This window comes from Dermochelys coriacea, chromosome 6 (genome assembly GCF_009764565.3).
Source record: "Dermochelys coriacea isolate rDerCor1 chromosome 6, rDerCor1.pri.v4, whole genome shotgun sequence".
Taxonomy (NCBI): Eukaryota; Metazoa; Chordata; order Testudines; family Dermochelyidae; genus Dermochelys; species Dermochelys coriacea.
The window spans coordinates 12308358-12328059 of NC_050073.1; the positions used below are offsets into that span (position 1 = coordinate 12308358).

Below are 19702 nucleotides of genomic sequence, written 5' to 3' on the forward strand. Positions count from 1 at the left end.
CTGAGGCTTTCCAAGCTAACACTGGTTCTCAGGACACAGGTCCTGATACTCCAGGATTCTGATGCACAGATTCCAGACTGTTCTGGGATATTTTCTAAATTCAAAAAATGAACTGTCAAGTTTGTGAAGAAATGCACTGAGGATCTTATAAGCCCCAGTGACCTGCTGTCACCACAAGGCTACACTTCTTCCCTCTATGTAGGAATAGGAGTTGTTATACCATATAACTATTAGTAATGGGACTTTATATTGTATTTTAATTTTGCTTTCTGATACCTGGTGATGGAAAACTGAAGCAGAATCAGTGACCTGCTGGTGTATGCCCTTGACAACCTTTCTCAGGAAGACTTCAAAAGATTTAAAGACAAACTATCACATTCTGGCTTTAAAGGAAAAGGTACCATCCCCCGAGGTCAGCTGGAGAATGCCAACAGGATAGATACTAAGAACATCCTGATGGCATTCTACTGTGGAGCTGCTGCAGTAGATGTAACCATAGAAATTTTCACTCAGATCAATGTCAGAGAAGCTGCTGCTAACCTCAGAGAAGACAGAGAGAAAGGTAAGAAATCTAAAGTTACTGTAAAACCGGGAGTCTGCCCCAGGGCAGCAGCAACAGGAGCAGAAGGAGAAACAGGCTGATGGCAGGAATGACAAATTCTAAATCCCAGCAGGAAGCCAGGGAGACTCAAAGCAGAGATGCCTACAGCAGACCAGATTCTCTCACCTGCTCCACTCCCTTTTCATAATTCATCTGGCACAAGGGGAGCAGAAACGGCCTGTAATTCTCCATCTGAGTAAATCCCCAGTACGGGGGAGTCCCCAGTGGGTGTAGGGCCAACATAACGATGCAGAGGGAGTGTCGCAGACAGAGAGAGATGGGGAGAAGGAGTAAATTCAGTGCATCTCCAGCTGGGGGACTGTTCCTTGGGGACCTTGGTAGCTGGTGCAAGTTAGAACAGCCTTGTAACCTGTGCTGCAGCTGGGACATAGAACTGAGGATCTGTAATTGGAAACTAATCACAGCAGAGAGTCTGGCCCAATATATTATCACCAAGGCTACATTTATGTCACAGAGGTAATGGAAGTCATGGAATTCATGATTTCCAGAGACCTCAGTAACATTCTCTGCTTCAGCTCAAGGGGCTCCAGGGCCCTGCCAGGTTCCAGTGACAGGTGACAGACTCCTGAGAGGGCCCTCCTCAGGGTTCCAGCAATGGGCAACATACGTGGGGTGTGGGAGGAGGATGCCTCAGGCGAGCAGCTGGGGGGTGTCCCATTTTTCTCTTTGGGAAATATGGTCACCCTGGAGCTTCCAGCTGCCACAGATGCGGGGGGGGGGGAGCCCCACAACTCCCAGCCACCACATCTGGGAAACCATGGAGCCTCAGCAGCAAAAGTCACAGATAGGTCACGGCTTCCATGAATTTTTGTTTATTGGCCATGAACTGTCCATGACCTTTTTTACTAAAAATAACTGTAACCCTTCAGTACATAAGGGTTCCCTTTCAACAATACAATGCAAAACCGGCTCGAGCATAGGCACCAACTTCTCCTGGCACCGGTGGGTGCTCGACCTCCACTCCCCACCCCAGGCCCCGCCCCTACTCCACCCCTTTCCTGCCCCCTCCCGCCCCTGCCCTGCCCCCATTTGAACCCCTTCCCCAAAGTCCCCGCCCCAACTCCTCCCTCTCCACGCCCCTATTGGACTCCTTCCCCAAATCCCTGCCCTTGCCCGACCTCTTTTCCACCTCCTCCCCTGAACACACCACATTCCCGCTCCTCTCCCCTCCCTCCTGGAGCTTGTTACACCGCGAAACAGCTGTTTTGTGGCCACAAGCACTGGGAGGAGAAGCGACACTTTATTACTCCTGCCCCAATAACAAAGAGACTGGGGATCCCACAGCAGCCAAAGTGACCATTTGGGCAAGCAGTCCCATCATGCTAGGCAGGGTGAGTGTGCCCATGCAAACGAGATCAGCCCCGGAAGTCCTTTTCCACAGTTCACCACCAGATGTCAGGATAGAGCTCATTCTGACTCTGCTTACATAACCATGACACAATCTTAGCCTTAATTATCACCAGACAGCTGACTGGCTCCATGAGACTTTTCTGGGGTTCCAGGCAGGAACTTTATCTTCAAGGCTATTTTTCATTACAAACAAACAAACAAACAAACAGAAACAAACAAAACAAATTCAGTGAAATACAAACAGCCAGATAGCCAGCAAACCTGGAGAGCTGCATTTCCAAAGGCCCCTGGCTGCTTTACAATATCCCAAAAGAGTGTAAGAGCCAGTGCCAACAGGGATCCACTCTGTAATAGAGCAGTGTTAGATTCTATGTGCTCTGTGATGGAGCTAAACTCAACCCTGTTACAGTCATGCCCGTTCCTCTCATCCATGATGACAGTTGGCTGGTTCTGCCCGGGGTTCCTGGGACGGAACACTCCAGTGCTGGCAGTGGGGCTCTCCCTAGAGGCTTTTGGCATTCAATCCACTGGACAGTCTCCCAGGGGGAGAGTTTGGCAGCCTCCAGAATGCAATGCAGGGAGCAGTTACTTGGTGTAGACTGTGAGCTCTGTTAAGAAGGCATGTCCTTGTGCAGCCACTGGGCAATCTCTCAGATTGTGAGTTGAAAAGATTTAAATACAAACTATGTGATGATGGAAAACAACATCCCTCGTGGTGAGCTAGAGAAAGCCAATGTGTTAGCTGTTGTGCCTCACCTGTTAGAATGCTGTGGGGAACATGTGGTGGATGCAACCCCCGAAATCCTCAATCCGATCGACCTGAGACATTCTGCTGCTAAGGTCATGGAGGAAACAAAGATGGGTAAACAGTCTAAAGCTGCTGCAACTCCTGGGCAACTCTTCTTCAATATTCCCCCTCCCACCAACCCCCTAAAAAGACACAGCAGAAGCAGGAACAGCTGTAATCGGTTAATAATATCGAGTAGGTTCCAAGACCCAAGGGAAAGCCAGTGGGAGCTGGAGTGATTCAAAGCAGGGATGCAGGATTTTCCTCGTGCGCATGTGAAATTGGACAGTCTGGCATGAGAGGGAACACACAAGTTGCTATACTGATACTGTACAGGCAAGCAACATCAGAAGAAAGCTGTGATAAATGGCATGGCATTCCTGTTCCCTTTTCAGATTGGATCTTAGTGAAGAAACTCAGGGTGAGAAATGGGGCCTAGAGCAAGTGATTTGAGGGAGCTGGCGGTAGAAGCCCAGACTCCTCTGCATCCTACTCCTTTGCCCTGGTCTGATGGCACAAGGAATGTAGCAGAAAGCCACCTCAGCTGAGGTGTCCCTGTGTATGGGGAATCCACAGCTAGCAGAGAGCTGGCACCAGGCTGCTCCTGTGCCACCATCTCGGGCAGTCCTAGCACAGCAGGCGTGGAATGAGCACTATTGTGCTCCAGCGATTCCTGTAGGTGCACTGGCCTCTTGGGATCACAGATGGCTGGGGTAATTGAGAACAATCCTCAAGCTCGGATCATTTTAGAACTGGCCCCAGCCCCAGAATCAGGGAACTGCAATCTTGGTGGGAAGGGAAGGGAGAAAACCAAACCCTGCTGTGGCTGCAGATATGGTGCACAGCAGAGCATCTGGTCCCTAAAGAGAGATCTTGGGTCTTCTTGGTTTTGTTAGTTGAAGTCTCTAAACCTTCTTCCTGTGAGGACTGCCTTTAAACCTGAAACCGATCACTGGAATTGAAAGGATCAAGCAGCTGTCTGCACTTCTATAGCAGGCAGCTGAAGGGACCTAAAAATACATCCAAGGCACTTTACAGACAAAATTACATAGGTATATCTCATATAGATCTAAGGGTTAACCCTTCTCAGAGCCCAGTTGTCAGCTCTGTGCATGCTGGTGTAATCATGGTGGGCATGGGATCCATAGAGAGGGGGAGGTGAGGTAGGGCAGAAAGCTGAGGACTAGGACTAAGGCCAGAGCAAGGCCAGGGTGGGAGGCTGGGGGAAAACACATTCTCTCCCAAGTCCCACTGGACACGTCTCTAACTGACATAGGGCTGTATAGGCTGTTTACCAGAGATCCATCCATGCAGGTGGATCCCTGGGACAATGTGGCTCCATTGAAGCTGCGCTGCCAGGGAATGGGGGAGCAGGACAGGGTTGGAGGGCACAGGGCATGGCTGCACGTCTCAGAGATTTTTGCAACATCATCGTTATCGAGCCTCCCTGGGCTCGTGTGACTCCTCTTGAATGGAGATACAGGAATTCCTTGCGGTGACAGCAGCAGCAGGGAACTCTGATTTTGCTGGAAGAGGGAAATGCCTAAGGGACAAATATTAATTATTTTTACATTTGTGAAATTTTGACATTTTACATAATTTTCACAACAAAATATCGAAAAAACATAATAAATAAATTAGGTGACACCTGCATTTCAAGTTCCAATGTTTTGTGAATTCTTGGATCAGAGAAATGCTTTGGAAAGACCAGTGCAAATGCTTTCAGGATCAGGAAACTTTTGTAAGCCTTGCTCATGGCCAGTAAGGATCAAAGAGACATTCGCTCCCTGATTTCAGCAACGACAATCTCCCTGAGCTCCCTGGCATGCATGGAAAGTGTGAGCAACATGGTACAGCATATTGTCAACAGAAAATAGGGTTTTTGTCAAAACAATTTTTTTTTAAAAAAATTGACGGCTTTCCATGGGAAAAAACCAAAAATTTTTCTCATGAAAACAGAAACATTTTGATTCTGAAATGCTGCTGGAGTGCAGTATAGGAGTCATAACTCAGGTACCTCGTGATCTCTTTCTTCTGTTTGGACCAGGCTCCCTCTCTGGACTACATCTCCCATGAAGCACCATGGTGGTTCAGCAAGCGAGAAAACTGTGGTGCATCATGGAAGATGAAGTCAAACTAGGAAGCTTGACCCATAAAGGAGAATGGGAGCATAAGGCAGCCAAACTACAATTCCCATAAGGCATCACAGAAGCATTTTTGACTTAAAATCTTGGTTTTCAGCCAAAACTTTTTGGCTTTCAAGGGGTTTTTGTTTTTTGTTTTGCTTTTACCAAAAACTTAAAATGTTCCATAGTGGGGGGGGGGGGGGAAGAATTTCTAACCAGCTCTAATATTCTCCCATGTACTGCTCCTGCTCAGCAATCAGATGTGGAGGGGAACTGGGTCAGGGCTCTACCTCCTCTCTGGTTTTCATTGACCTTTGGGGTGCTGGTTCTCCCAAGGATATAGTTCCTCTGCTCCCCTGGAAGCAAGTACTGCCATTATCCCTGGGTTTTGTGAGGGAATTAGGACCATACCTTCTCCCTCCACGTCTGTATAAACACCAGGTACAATCTAGCCTTATTATAGCAATAGCATAAGTGACACTATAGTTAGGGATGAGGTGGCATTTCATGATAAACCCCTAGGTAGAATTTTCTAACTTGTGCATGTAAAACAGCAGGTCAGATTGGCAGTGATTTTGGTTTTTTTTCCAGCTCCCTGTGCAGTGTGTGGGTGCGGTTAACTTGCCAGGATTATCTGGGTGTATCTCACTTAATCAATTCTCTGCCATTGCATGAGCTTCAGACACTGGTGCACCTCGATTCCTCCTATTCTCTGCCTGTGGCACATAATAATCTAGTCTCCTCTAGGCCTTAAACGCTATGGTGGTATTGCAATTAATCTCCCTTGTTAGTTTTTTCAAAGGAAAAGGAGAAAAAAGCAAAAGTTGAAGAAACAAGAGGGAACAACAGACCATGTGGTCTGGGACCATGTGCAGAGATACATCATACCAAGGAGCAGGGAGATGATCATCCCTCTCTGAAAGGCTCTGGTAAGACTGCACTTAGAATATCACATCCACTTCTTAGTCCAGTTATGCCAAAAAGATGCATCTCAAATGAGGGGATCTCAGAGAACAACAATAAATAATTAAAGGACTGCACTATTGACCTACGAAGAGAGAACAAATACATGAAACTGTTATGGCCAAAATATTATAAAGGAACAAATTCCACACTGACACAGGCAGGGCTTGCTTCCTATGATGAAGCCATTTGCTGTGCACTTATTGGGTCAATTTACACTGTATTAGGAATTATGTCTGATGACCATTTGTAGAAATGGTTCACATGTGAATACTGCTAAATGACGTAATGCATTTTGGTTGGTCTGTGCACTCCTATTAAGGCTAGAACATGGTTTTTGTTGTTTTTAAAATGTGCTCATATGGTTTGGCCCTATGCACACAGTCTGTAGACTGGTTTAGTGGTGCCCATGGTTTGAAACATTTTAAAGGCTGTCTTTCTAACACATCTAACATAGTGTAGACAGGGCCTTCATAAGCAAGTAAGCTGTCCACTGAAACAGTGGTACTCCACCTCCCACACTGCACTGCACAGGACTAGAGATGGGCCCAGACTAATCATCGGTGTCCAATCCTATCCTCCAGTGGTTGGAGTGGCAGTAGCAGAGAATGGCGATGGAGGGTGAAGCAGAGACGAGCATCTAGAGGTGAGAAAAACAGAAAGGGATTAAAAGAGCTAGCAACAGGAGAGGAGAGAAAACAAAACCAGGGAGCAAGAAGAGAAGTAGTTAAAAATGACAAAAAACTCATGGTACCTGGGTCAGCGGGGGAAGGGGGGAATAAAGATATAAGACAGAAACTAGAAGAAAAAATCAGAAGAAAGAAAAAAGGAATGAGGCAAATTATCCTTATTCAGAAAAGCACTTGAGCAAATTCTTAACTTTAAGCACATGCTCAACTCTCATTTATTGTAAGGGGACTTCAGTCTATGCTTAAGGGCATTGCTGATTCAGAACCAAAGTGAGAGATGATCACGTACGAAATAATTAAATAGACAAAAGACTAATTTTAATATGTAAAATTGTTGCAAGATATAGAGTCACATGATGGTGGGAATGTTGGGCGAAATGCGGGGGGGAGACCAGAAAGAATAGAATGCCACCAATATCTTATGTCCAACTTTTGGATATAACCGATGAATGACAGTTCAAATGACCTTTGTTTGAACAACTGTACTCAGTATGTCTAATGTTTCATGCCATTTTAATTGAGTTAGATTACCAGAAAAAATATAGAGATCATATACAAGAAGAATACCAAGTAATAGAAGACAGAAATGCTCGCCTGGGTGAATATGTGAGTCTAGACAAGATACACAGAACTGCTTATTGTAAAGGAACATCGGCGGCGGGAGGAGAAAGAACATGAAATAATCACCAGAGGAAGGAGACACACAGAGTTGATGGCTCACCAGACCAGTCTCACTAAGATTAGTAAAAAGAAAAGGAGTACTTGTGGCACCTTAGAGACTAACAAATTTATTAGAGCATAAGCTTTCGTGAGCTACAGCTCACTTCATCGGATGCATTTGGTGGAAAAAACAGAGGAGAGATTTATATACACACACACAGAGAACATGAAACAATGGGTTTATCATACACACTGTAAGGAGAGTGATCACTTAAGATAAGCCATCACCCACAGCAGGGGGGGGAAAGGAGGAAAACCTTCCATGGTGACAAGCAGGTAGGCTAATTCCAGCAGTTAACAAGAATATCAGAGGAACAGTGGGGGGTGGGGTGGGGGGGAGAAATACCATGGGGAAATAGTTTTACTTTGTGTAATGACTCATCCATTCCCAGTCTCTATTCAAGCCTAAGTTAATTGTATCCAGTTTGCAAATTAATTCCAAACTGGATACAATTAACTTAGGCTTGAATAGAGACTGGGAATGGATGAGTCATTACACAAAGTAAAACTATTTCCCCATGAAGAAAAGGAGTACTTGTGGCACCTTAGAGACTAACAAATTTATTAGAGCATAAGCTTTCGTGAGCTACAGCTCACTTCATCGGATGCATCCGATGAAGTGAGCTGTAGCTCACGAAAGCTTATGCTCTAATAAATTTGTTAGTCTCTAAGGTGCCACAAGTACTCCTTTTCTTTTTGCGAATACAGACTAACACGGCTGCTACTCTGAAACCTATTTCCCCATGGTATTTCTCCCCCCCACCCCCCCCCCCACTGTTCCTCTGATATTCTTGTTAACTGCTGGAATTAGCCTACCTGCTTGTCACCATGGAAGGTTTTCCTCCTTTCCCCCCCCTGCTGTGGGTGATGGCTTATCTTAAGTGATCACTCTCCTTACAGTGTGTATGATAAACCCATTGTTTCATGTTCTCTGTGTGTGTGTATATAAATCTCTCCTCTGTTTTTTCCACCAAATGCATCCGATGAAGTGAGCTGTAGCTCACGAAAGCTTATGCTCTAATAAATTTGTTAGTCTCTAAGGTGCCACAAGTACTCCTTTTCTTTTTGCGAATACAGACTAACACGGCTGCTACTCTGAAACCTGTCACTAAGATTAGTGTTTTATTTGACCCTGGTAGAAATCAACAAAGCCCAAGAACTGTGGTGTTGCAGGGAGCTGCTGGAATTGGAAAAACAATGACAGCAAGAAAGATCATGTTGGACTGGGCAGCTGGAAACTCTATCAGAAAAAGTTTGATTATGTTTTTGATATAAATTGCAGAAAAATAAATCTTGTTACTGAACTGAAAAGTGTTGCTGATTTGGTTTTAGACAATTGCCCTAACAGAAAAGGACCAATTTAAAGAATTTTTTGAGAAACCAGAAAAACTCCTGTTCATAATAGATGGTTTTGATGAATTGACTTCCTTGCTAGATATTGATGAAGTTGGTCTGTGCACTGACCCATTTGAAAAGAAGCCAGTGAAAACTGTACTGTGCAGTTTACTGAGAAAGAAAGTTCTTCAAAAATCCTTCTTACTGATCACTACAAGACCAGCTGCTCTGGAGAAACTACAGCAGAATTTGAAATTTCCATGTTATGCAGAGATCATGGGATTTTCTGGAGAAGAGAGGAAAGAATATTTTCATAAATTCTTTTGTGATGAAAAGAAAGCAACACAAGCCTTTAATTTTGTCAAAGAAAATGAAATGCTCTTCACCATGTGCTTTGTCCCCATTGTGTGTTGGATCATCTGCACGGTTATGAAGCAACAGATGGAAAGAGGGGAAGATCTTGCACAAACTTCAAAAACAACCACATCGGTATATTTGCTCTTTCTGTCCATTCTGCTAACTGATCATTTTGCTGACTCAATGCAACGGTCTCAAACTACCCTGCGGTAGCTTTGCTCATTGGCTGCAGATGGAATTTTAGAACAGAAAATACTGTTTGAAGAAGAAAAGGAGTACTTGTGGCACCTTAGAGACTAACAAATTTATTAGAGCATAAGCTTTCGTGAGCTACAGCTCACTTCATCAGATGCATTTGGTGGAAAAAACAGAGGAGAGATTTATATACACACACAGAGAACATGAAACAATGGGTTAATCATACACACTGTAAGGAGAGTGATCACTTAAGATAAGCCATCACCAGCAGCAGGGGGGGAAAGGAGGAAAACCTTTCATGGTGACAAGCAAGGTAGGCTAATTCCAGCAGTTAACAAGAATATCAGAGGAACAGTGGGGGGTGGGGTGGGGGGGAGAAATACCATGGGGAAATAGTTTTACTTTGTGTAATGACTCATCCATTCCCAGTCTCTATTCAAGCCTAAATTAATTGTATCCAGTTTCCAAATTAATTCCAATTCAGCAGTCTCTCCTTGGAGTCTGTTTTTGAAGCTTTTTTGTTGAAGTATAGCCACTCTTAGGTCTGTGATTGAGTGACCAGAGAGATTGAAGTGTTCTCCAACTGGTTTTTGAATGTTATAATTCTTGACGTCTGATTTGTGTCCATTCATTCTTTTACGTAGAGACTGTCCAGTTTGGCCAATGTACATGGCAGAGGGGCATTGCTGGCACATGATGGCATATATCACATTGGTAGATGCGCAGGTGAACGAGCCTCTGATAGTGTGGCTGATGTGATTAGGCCCTATGATGGTATCCCCTGAATAGATATGTGGACAGAGTTGGCAACTTAGCATAGCTAAGTACTGTCTCAATTGAAAAAAATCAGCTTGCTTTTGTAGAGAGATTTCTAAGACCATTGTTAGTTTGCTTTGTTGAATGTAAAAGTCTATTTGAGAGCTCTCATCTCTTTGTCCTAAAGGGAGAAGTAACCAGAAACTCATTGCTTGATCCTGAAAGCAATAGGCTCTTGGACACATTTGGTACATCTCAGCCCAGCAAAGGACCACACAATGATATAATCATATGTTTGTTCAATTAAACAATACCACAGTTCTAAGTGCACACATCCCAGAACTGAAACTCAGGTTGCACCACTTGAACTCTGAGTTTCTAGTGCTACATTGTTTAACAATTTAGTGACATTTATCATTTCAAAATTCACCTACAGTGATTGAGACAGGAAGCCTCACACTGAACAGTGAGAATTAAATAAAATAAAATAGAACAGTGTGAACACTAACATCGCGACAGCAACTCCCTTCTCCATCCCCACTCCAGTAAAAACTGGTTCATATTAATAGATTTTGAGGCCAGAAAGGACCGTTGTGATCATCCCATTTGACCTCCTACAGAACACAGGCCATAGATTTTTCACCCAATGAGCTTGAGCATATCTTCTAGAAAGACACACCTAGACTTAATTTAAAGATTTTAAGTGATGGAGGATCCCCTATGTCCCTCGGAAGGCTATTCCAATAGCTAATGAATGGAGAATGTGACCTTAGCTCCAGTTTAAATATATCAAGCTTCAACTTGCACCCATTGATTTGTGCGGCCTTTGTTGGCTAGATTAGACCCCTCTGTTATCATCTATCTTCTCCCCAGGTTGGTGTTTATAGATCATGCTCAAATCACCTCTCAGCCTTCTCTTTGATAAGTGTGACAGAGCCCCTTTAACACTTTCACTGTAACACGGGTTTTCCAGATCTCAAATAATGGGTGCCGTTCTTCTCTGAATCCTTTCAATTTTTCAACATCCTTTCTGAAGCTGGACACCAGAACTGGAGCAAACATTTTAGCTTCACCAGCTTCACAGTACTGTATGGAGGACAAATGTAACCTCCCTGTTCCTATTCAATACACTCTCGTTCATACATCCAAGGATCCCATTGGCCCTTTCAGCAACAACATTGCACTGTTGAATTGAAGTGAGCTGTAGCTCACGAAAGCTTATGCTCTAATAAATTTGTTAATCTCTAAGGTGCCACAAGTACTCCTTAACATTGCACTAGGAGATCCTGGTCAGTTGGTTCTCTGTCATAACTCCAAGTCCTTTTCAGAGTTGCTGCTTTCCAAAATACAGTTCCATATTATAGGTATGGCCAACATTCCTTGCTTCTTGCAGTTGATCCTATCAAAAGGCATGTTGTTCGTGTGGACCAATTTATCAAGAGATCCAGAGTGCTCTGTACAAGTGACCTGTCATCTTCTACAGCCTCATCACAGTACCAAAGGGGGTAGACCTGCCCAGCTCCACCAGCAGATGAACATCAAAAGGAACAGGTATAAGGACCTGGGGATGAGACGCTCGGTCTGTAACACCTGGGTCAGCTGATATTTCCAGAGTGCCATCAGGAGGCCATGCAGAGGCTCAGACAGGGAGCTCTATGGAGAATAGGTGCTGCAGGAAGTACTGCCCAAGAGACTCAAAGTGAGTCTTTAACCTCAGGGGTTGCCCCAGGAAGTTGTCTGTGGAACCACACAGACTTTGGCCAGCTGCAGTGCCAGACTTTACTTGATGTCTTGGTCTGTGATTCCAGTTTGATTCTACTCCTGATTCTGATTCCTGTCTCTTGAGTCTAATTTGGTACCACTTCTGATCTCTGGCCTCTGATTCCAGCCTGACCCTGACCCTGGCCTAAGGAAAGTGGCTCTTGAAATTCCTCCAACTCCGGCCTGGCAACTCCCATCCCTACTGAGCAGATCTCAGCCCAGTTGTGACCACTAGGTCAGACCACCTATGCCCCAGTCCCTCACAGCAGGATTAGCCACAGACAATTCAGAAGACTCTCAAATGGAAGCCGATTGTAGCTCAGCTCCTGCTGCTCCTGGAATCTGCGCTGGCACCCAGCCAGCTGCCTAAAGCCATCAAGCAATCACCTCTTGTTCCCTCTCCACTAGCCTTAGCATCTTCCCAAAGGCTACTATCCAAGCCATGCTGTTTCCTGCACTACCCGGTCATGTCACGGGTGTTCCCCAGCCATTAGTCAACATCTACAATACAGCTCCACCTGGCTGCTGATGGAGGCAGTGCTACTGCATTCTCCCTCCTGGAGAGGAGAGAGATTGATCTGTGTGTAGGTTCTGCTGGGCAGTATGCTTAATTTCTTCTCTTCTGAGTAGTAATACTACTGGTAGTGTGTGTGTGTGTGTGTGTGTGTGTGTGTGTGTGTGTGTGTGTGTGTGTGTGTGTGTGTGTGTAAGGGGATTGTAAAATCTCTATGCCCCTAGAGATTAGCCCCCTTGAATCCAAATTAAAGAATCAGGTCCATTAGACTGAAGGCATCAGCATCATCTTCATCATTCGTCCCACGCTAACTGGGCAGAAGGCAGATATTAAACAGTGCCAGTCATTCCTGTGCTGGGCATGTATTCCAGGTCTTTTATATTCAGCTATAATAATGCCACTTCAGCCATTATGGAGCTACAGAATGTGCCTTTAGGTCAGTCTTTCTGACTCTTGCCCTGGAATAGACAAAGAGGCCTGTTTGCGTTGCCTTTTATGAACATTCTTAAAAGATGTCTGAAGTATGTCCATCTCCTCTTCCATACCACTTGTATTGTAGTAGATAGTTGTGCTCATTCTAACACCTCTTCACTACTTATTCTGTCATAGAATCATAGAATATTAGGGTCGGAAGAGACCTCAGAAGGTTATCTAGTCCAATCCCCTGCTCAAAGAAGGACCAACACCAAGTAAATGTCCACCCATTCTACTTTGAATAGTCTATGCCAGTGGTTCTCAAACCTATTTACCATTTTGGGTTGCATCCAATACTACTTGTATGACCCTGAGTCACATGGGCCACAGCTCTGTGCTGATTAGGTCACAAGCGGCTCACAGGCCAAAGGTTGAGAACCCCTGGTCTATGGAGACACCCGCAATGAACTCTGTTCAATTTGCATTAAATTGATTTATTTTTTTCCAGGACTCTGCTCCATATAGATCCTAAATTTTGATGATTTTGCTAATCACATTTGACTTCTATATTGTACTGAGTTTTTGAAATACAGCACTCACTTCACCTATTCTGGGCTTTATATCAAATGCAATCACCAGTATCATGAATGGGGCTGCCCAGGTAAGTTATTAAGATTTTTTCCAGACTTCATCTCTCAAATAGATAAAAGTATTGCTACATATATTAATTTTGATAACTTCTGTCTTTAATTAATTAATAATAAGATCTACTTCCTTGGCTGTATTTGCAAGACCATCTGTCATTTGCTGCATATCTTTAGCTCATTTATTTATAAGACAAATGTCATCTGCAAAGTCTACATCTCCAACCTCCCCATCTATCCACACAATGCCCATCTCCATACTGACAGTCTGTTGAAATCAGTAGCAAATCCAAATATTGAGAGGGAAAAGATACAACCTTGCCTGATACCAGCATTAACATTAAACCAGTCTGCTAACTCTTGGTTTATTCTTATGGCGCACAGAGCTTTCTGATACAACTTTACAATAATCTGAATGATTTTTCTCTGGCACCATCATTTCCTATCTACAATGTCTTTTGGAAACCCACAAAATTCAAGACTACTGGCAGCTGCCATTCATTACTTTGTTCTGTGGTCTACACAAGTTCTACCTGGCCAAAAAACAGCCTGTTGTCTAAGTCTGCTATCTATGGTCTTTATAGGCTTGTCTACATGGGGACATGCAGGAAAGTTAACCTGAATTAACTAAATGTATAAATTTGAAGTAGATTTGTTAAATTACATTAAATCCCTGTGTGGATGCTGTTATTCAGAATTAAAGTGGTCTTAATTAGGTTTAGTTTAATTCACTTTCAAAGGCCATTTTAATTCTGAATAATGGCGTCCACACAGGGATTTAATGCAGTTTAACTAATCCACTTCAAATTCATACTTTAGTTAATTCTGATTTAGGACGATTGCACAGAAAACTTTCCCTGGGACTGAAAGCAGAATAATCTTATGCCAGTTGTTACAATCACTCAAATCATATTTTTAAGGTATTTTGATTAAGTACCCTCTTTTCCATTCTTCTGAGATATATTTCTTCTCCTATACCAAATTGAAAAGGCAAAGCAGGATTGTCACTGAAAGCAGCAGCTCACCCATAATCCTCTTTTACATGGCCCAGCCACTAGAGGTGGACAAATGCTGCACAGGGTTAGTGTAGGTTACACCGCTCTTAGGAATGAATAGCTAACGTGACATCAGAACGATGGACTGCGGCGTCTTCAGATGCTTCTCTTTGTTTTATTTTTAAAGAGGATAATAAATGTCTACTGTAGAATAAAACCTATCCCACCATCTTCAGGAAAGGAAATGGGAAATCTACCTTTAGGAAATATTTTAAACTTCTGTTCTCTCTTCTAGGAACCCAGGGATTAAAGATCTGAGAACTTCAACTCTATACTCATTGTGTCAAGGACTGAAGGATCCAAACTGTAAACTAAAAACAACAGTGTAAGCAAACTCCTTTCTTTAGCTCTTTTGTTACTGCTGCTATGCCAGGAGTTCAGCAGCAATGCATTTCTGCCCATTGTCTGGTATTACTCTGTATTCCATTTGAAATGTATCTCTGAGCTGCAAATCATAATAAACACCTTAAGAATCAAACTCCTTTTGACATGAAACCACTAAACTAACCATGTGGCAAACCCTCTTCTCTGCCCCCACCCAGTAAGTAGGCCAGGTGCTGGACTGATGCACAAGGTGGAGGAATCCTCCTAACCCAGGCACGGAGCGGCTGTGGAGTTTCTTCACAGAGACTAATCCAGCCTAATACTAATGGTGTGAGAGAGAGAGACCCACCCTCTGCACAGCATCTCCACACATCCAGCCTAGGCGAATACCAGGCACTTCAACTGGGCATAACAAACTAATCTGGGGTGGGCAGGGGTTTGGCAGAGGACAAGCAGAAATTACAATCACAATTATCTAAATGAATCATTTCCATGTTTTTCATGTTTCTGAAGGGAAGGGAGACGTTATATATTTTGTCAGAAGGGTATATTGTTTTCTAGGCAAAAAACTGTAAATCATCAAGATTATTCATTTATGTATTTTGGTGTGAGAATGCTACTAGAGCCTGATCCTGTAAAACCTTATCCATGTGATTAGTCTCTGGGAAGTCCAGGGGACACTGCTTCACTTATTAATTAATTATTTAGTAGTAAGCACTATTTGTGTGAGGCAGGATTGCAGAATCAGGCCCTTAGTTAGCAGGTCCCTATTTCCTGAAGTGTCGTTAAGCTGTCCTGTCTCCTTAGTGTAACTGTACTGTGAAGTCTTATCCATAGTTTGCAGTTCCCCAAAATTAAATTTTAGGCTCCCTAGAAGTGGGAGCGGGCTCCTGCTCTCTGATAGGTTTGGGGTGGGTGCATCAAAAGAAACCTCTGGGGGTCAGGGTGCCTCAGCTGTAAACCCATGTAGAAAATCTGAATATAGACCAAGCCTAAGATCTCCTGCCTGGTGCTCTCCCCCATCCCTTTGATCTACCCCATTTCCTAACCTACCTCTCTCCCGCCATCAGGTTTCTTTCCCTCCCAAAACCATTGTGCTCCCGCTCCTCTATCCTAAATAAGCCCATGCTTGTGAACAAAGTTACTCCCTACTTAGCTGCTCCTTGTCCCAGCTAATTCTGGTTGAGATGGTGTGTCGTTCCCCTCTGGTGTTATCCGGACCGGTGATCTGCTAGGTGACTCCAATCCTTGACTCTGGGAGCCAGCCTTACCCTGCTCTGCTGTGAGAACCCCCACTCCTGGGCTGTTCACACACAGCCTCTGGCATGTAAATTGCTCCTTGGATTGTGCAACCGAACGACACTAGCCAATATCTCCGGGTTCCAGACACAACCCTAGGAATCTCCGTCTTGCAGTATCCAGTTATGCCTGCTAGACACTGCAAGCTTATACGAGTTTGTCAATTTAACAAAGAAATTGAGATATACCAGGCTTGTTATCCCAAGGGGAGTCTCTGACGCTCTTCAAACCAAACACACTGCTTCAGGTAGAATAAACAAACACATTTATTAACTATGAAAGTTAGATTTTAAGTGATTATAAGTAATAGGCAAAAAGAGTGGTTACCAAAATAAAATAAAATATAAGCACACAGTCTAAACTCTCAACCCTAATAGACTGGGCAACAAGTAGATTAAGCAGTTTTTCTCACCCCACTGGATATTGCAGTCCTTAATATACAGGTTTGTTCCTTAAACCTGGGCCAATCTCCTGTGTTGGAGTCTTGTCTTCTTCTCAGTGTCTTGGTTGCTTGTAGCGTGGGGGGGGGGGGGGGGCAGGAGAAGGGCCCAGTATGTGTCCACTCTGTCTGTTTTATACCCTCAGTCAATGTGCTTGGGGAGCACAAGTCCAGGCTTGTCTGTGGGGCATTGCTGAGTCTCTCTAAGCAAGATTGAGCAATTCCCCTGGTGTGGCCTCATGCAGGTGAGTCATTGCATTGTAGCTCCCTCACTGGACAATGGCTGTTGATGGGTTGTTTAACACCCCACCCGGGCATTGGTTACTTTCCTTGCTGTTGTCTCTGGGGAACTACTATTTGGCTGATTCTCCAACTTACAGCATGTTTTGGTGACCACCATACCACACAATTCTCATAACTTCCTATACATTAATGATACACATCTCTGGATAGAGAAATGACTTTCAGCAGATCATAACCTTTTCCTGATACCTTACAAGGCATGCTTTATATGTAAGATCACGATTATATGAAAACGAGGAATATGGGGGTTACAGTACGCTCCCCCAAGGTATAGAATGTCTCAGAGGGAGATAATATTTGGGGAAAAGCTTTACTAAAAATTCACATCCAATTTTATATGGAGTGAAAATGGTGCTAATTTCTGGCCCTGTTGTATGAGGGATTCTACATGACAATGAGATTTGTTAGTGTAGAAAGAGGAGGACAGACGGGTCTTTATTCTCTATTCTCTTTTGCATACTCATCATCTCTCGTAACTCTGACTCAGCTGAGGTGTTTTACAGCTGAGGTCTACACTTATATCTTACTTGTCCTTGTCATAGCCCTCAACTGGTTCAGGGTTGCTAATGATGCTACTAAGCAGGGTAGAGCCCACTTCCCTCTTTGACCCAGGCTGCGGGTGCAGAGCTGGCAGTGGAACTGGTTGAAAAACCTGAAAGAAACATTGTGAAAATTTCTGAATCATTTAAACTTGGTTAGTTTCCGAAATGCAATGGCATTGTGCTTGTCAATTTAAAAAAAAATTGAAAATATTTTCATTTAAAGATATGAGAGTGAATCAGGGATCATGGTGTATGCAAGAAACCTGCAGGGGAACTGGTAGTGCACTACACTAGTCTAATGAGATGACCAAAGCCCTCATCCTCTATAAGAACTTAGTTTGTTAAGCACAGGGTGTGGCAGGTGGGAATATGTGCACGGAATATGCATATCATATCAGATTATCCAATTTCTGTATTTTTGTGGAACGCTATGTGAAATATTCTGAAAATATTCTTGCACTGTGTACAAATACAATCTGAATCAGCAATTCATCACATGCTGAATTTTAATAATTAAAATGCATTGGGTGACATATACAGGCTTTATAGACACTGATACTACAAAAAAAAAAAAAAGAAAAGGAGTACTTGTGGCACCCTAGAGACTAACAAATTTATTTGAGCATAAGCTTTCGTGAGCTACAGCTCACTTCTTCTCTCTGTTCCCTTTGCAGGTTGCAACAGTGCAGTCTCACAGCTGCTTGCTGTGGGGATCTCTCTGCTGCCGCCAGTACAAACCAGTCCCTGACTGAGCTGGAGCTGAGTGGGAATAAACTGGGAGATTCAGGAATTAAATTTCTTTGCAAAGGCCTGAAACATCCCAGATGTAAACTGCAGAAATTAGTGTAAGTCATTGCTGGGTTCCTTGATACAGTAACTCCTCACTTAATGTTGTAGTTATGTTCCTGAAAAATGTGACTTTAAGTGAAACTATGTTAAGCTAATCCAGTTTCCCCATAAGAATTAATGTAAATAGGGGGGTTAGGTTACAGGGAAATTTTTTTCACCAGACAAAAGACTATATTATATATATATGTATATGAGCGCTCAAGGGTTAACACATTGTTGTTAATGTAGCCTCATACTCTACAAGAAGCAGGAATAGAGGGAGGGGAGAGAGCATGGCAGACAGAGACAGAGACACACAACCTGTGTGTGAGAGAGAGAGATGCGCATTGCCCCTTTAAGTACGCTGACCCCACTCTAAGTACATTGCCGTTTTAGATCAGGAAGTTGAGACAGCAGTTGTGCCTGTCCTGAGCTCTGTCATGTCCCCCCGCCCCCGCTCTATGGAGAAGGGGTAAGCGGGGTGCAGGAGCAGGGAGAGGGGGACCACCCTGATATTAGTCTCCCCTTCCCCCCCACACCGCACAGCAAGCAGGAGGCTCCCAAAAGCAGCTCCAAGGTAGAGGGCAGGAGCAGCACTCGGCAGTGGGGGGAGGGACAGCTGAACTGCCGGCAATTGGCAGCCTGCTAGGCGGCTGTTGCACAGGGAACTTAGGGAAGCGGGGAGTTGATAGGGGGGCTGCCGGTCCACCCTGGTTCCAAGCCTCCACCAGCTAGCTCCAATGGCTGCTCTTCCTGCAATCAATAGACAAAGCAGGAGGCTGCCAAACAACGTTGTAAGGGAGCATTCCACAACTTTCAACAAGCATGTTCCCTAATTGATCAGCAACATAACAATGAAACAAAGTTAACCAGGATGACTAAGTGCACAGTTACTGTACTTTCCTTGTTAGACCAGCCTTTTCAAAAGTGCTCTCTAATTTTGCACTGAGAATATTTTGAGGTCTGATTTTTACTTATGAAATCACCTGCATTTGCAGGAACAACTGTATATACCATTACTAAATTGTGTGCGCAGACATTTCGGGAGGTAAATGTGGGTTTTGTACATTCAGTCTCATGATTGTACACAAACGTTCATAACAGCTAAGAGAAAATCCATTTTCTGCACGAAACAGTACAGCACTTCCCCAGCCTAAGGGCCATTTCTCCCACAAGTGTTAACTTTATCTCCGCAGGCACTTCTGTGCTCTTGTGTGACAATAGTCAAAGAAAGAGTTGCTTTCCTCTGACAATGAACCTTGTTAGAATAAGACCATTATCCCTAAAGTTATTCTCTCCCTTTTCACTCTCAAGCTTCTGTCTGGAGCCTTCCCTCATCCCTCATGCCTGGCTTCCTTCTACAAATGTAAAGAAATAGTGCACGCATAGTCACAAGCACTGGAGCAGGAGTTTTTGGTTTTCTTTTACATTTTTAACTTTATTTTTATAATGAAGGAAAGTGTGTTCCCACCTCCTGCCCCCCCTCCCCCCAACTTGCCTCATTTGCAAAAAATAGTGGGACTGTTTGTTTTATCCCAAACTTCCGGAAGACATTCACACTTGGGCAATAGTGAGCAGAACTGGAATGTTTCACTCAAAGGTAAGTTTTAGAAAGTCCTGAGTGACTAAATCATGGTACCATAGGGCAAATGCTGAAGCAGCCTGAACACATGCCA

The 19702-nt window shown here is 43.8% G+C and overlaps 1 pseudogene; it reads left to right on the forward strand.

Moving 5' to 3' along the window:
* The first annotated feature begins 282 nt into the window (after positions 1–282).
* On the forward strand, positions 283–18047 carry LOC119857537 (annotated as a pseudogene).
* Positions 18048–19702: the final 1655 nt, after the last annotated feature.